Source organism: Octopus bimaculoides, chromosome 5, assembly GCF_001194135.2.
Source record: "Octopus bimaculoides isolate UCB-OBI-ISO-001 chromosome 5, ASM119413v2, whole genome shotgun sequence".
Lineage (NCBI taxonomy): Eukaryota > Metazoa > Mollusca > Cephalopoda > Octopoda > Octopodidae > Octopus > Octopus bimaculoides.
In genome coordinates, this window is record NC_068985.1 from 54,191,466 (window position 1) to 54,193,084 (window position 1,619).

Below are 1,619 nucleotides of genomic sequence, written 5' to 3' on the forward strand. Positions count from 1 at the left end.
ATGAGATGCACCATTTTGAGCGTGGCCGTTGCCAGTACCGCCTGACTGGCTCCCATAGGATTTTCGAGCGAGATCGTTGCCAGTGCCCCTGGACTGGCTTGTGCGGGTGACACATAAAAGACACCATTTCGAGCGTGGCCGTTTTCGTGCGGGTGACACGTAAAAGCACCCACTACACTCTCTGAGTGGTTGGCGTTAGGAAGGGCATCCAGATGTAGAAACTCTGCCAAATTAGATTGGAGCCTGGTGTTGCCATCCGGTTTCACCAGTCCTCAGCCAAATCGTCCAACCCATGATAGCATGGAAAGCGGACGTTAAACGATGATGATGATGATGATTTTGCCCAGCATGCTAACGATTCTGCTAACTTGCCACCTAATTTAGAATATAATAATGAATAATAACAAAAGTATTGTGTACAGTGCTCAGTTGCACTACAACTTATCAAAGGTGCATGTATAGAACATAGAATTATTTTATAAGTGTCAGGAAAGTGAACAGTGTATGAGTCATGGTATACATTACACTGTCTTTGTTTCAATTTATTTTGAAAATAAAGAATTTAGTGAAATATTTTCAAGCAAAGTTTCAATCTGGATCACTTTAAAACAAGAAATTTGTATCACAGAACCAAGGTCAGCCTTAGATGAGTTGGTATCAAAAGAGTTGTTTTACTACAAAACTCTATAAGTTTCACAATGTGTCTTGGGAGAAAGTCCCTCAATTTAACCTGACAAAAAAACATCAGCAAAGTGTGTGTGTGTGTGTAAATAATTATTACTCCAGAAAAAAATTAAAAACATAACACTAGGAAAAATTAAAACAGAGACAGAACAATTTTAAACTATCTTATAGATATGCTGTTCAATGTATGAAATCTAGAAAAAATGTACTTTAAAATATGTTAAGGGAGGAGATGAGGTTGAAGGTACTGGCGGTGGTAGTGAGGAGAAGGAAGAGGAGGAGGAAGAGGTTGATGATGATTACAATGATGGTCGTGGTGATGATGATGATGGTGATGTTATTAATAAATTGTAAATCAGGAGTTGAGGTGAACAGTCATAAATGTCACATGTGCCAAACTTTAATTTATACATGTAAGTCTGGAATGGCTCTCATTCAGTACTTATCGAAGAAATATATTTCCAATATCCGTGATATGTTTTTGTATCAGACAATTTTCATTATCTAATGATTCCAACTGGTTTTTATATATATAAATATATATATAATCATAAATATACATGGATTAGCATTGAGTTGCTTCTCCAACATACTGAAAATTTAGAAATAGCAGTCAAAGAACTACTGATTCTAAACTACAAATTTTTCTCTAAATGGATGGCGATATTTATGGCACACATAGAACAAAAAACCGGAGGGGAAAGCATAAACAAAACAAGTCCTTAGTTAATCGGATACGATTGTTTCATGGTTAAGAGAATGAAAAATCCCTATTCCAAAATCATCAGTCCGATATTCTGATAAATTTGAAAGTGTCTCTAAAAAAAATTCACGGTAATCTTTGGCCATGCGACACCAAAATTATTAATTGACGATTCCCTGCCCTTATTCTTGTATATATATATATATATATATATATATATATATATATATAT

The 1,619-nt window shown here is 35.3% G+C and overlaps 1 protein-coding gene across 1 annotated transcript in view; it reads right to left on the minus strand.

Moving 5' to 3' along the window:
• LOC106875720 (rho guanine nucleotide exchange factor 12) overlaps nucleotides 1-1,619 on the minus strand; it is a 365,906-nt gene that overhangs the window by 117,762 nt on the left and 246,525 nt on the right. The gene's annotated exons all lie outside the window — the stretch shown is intronic.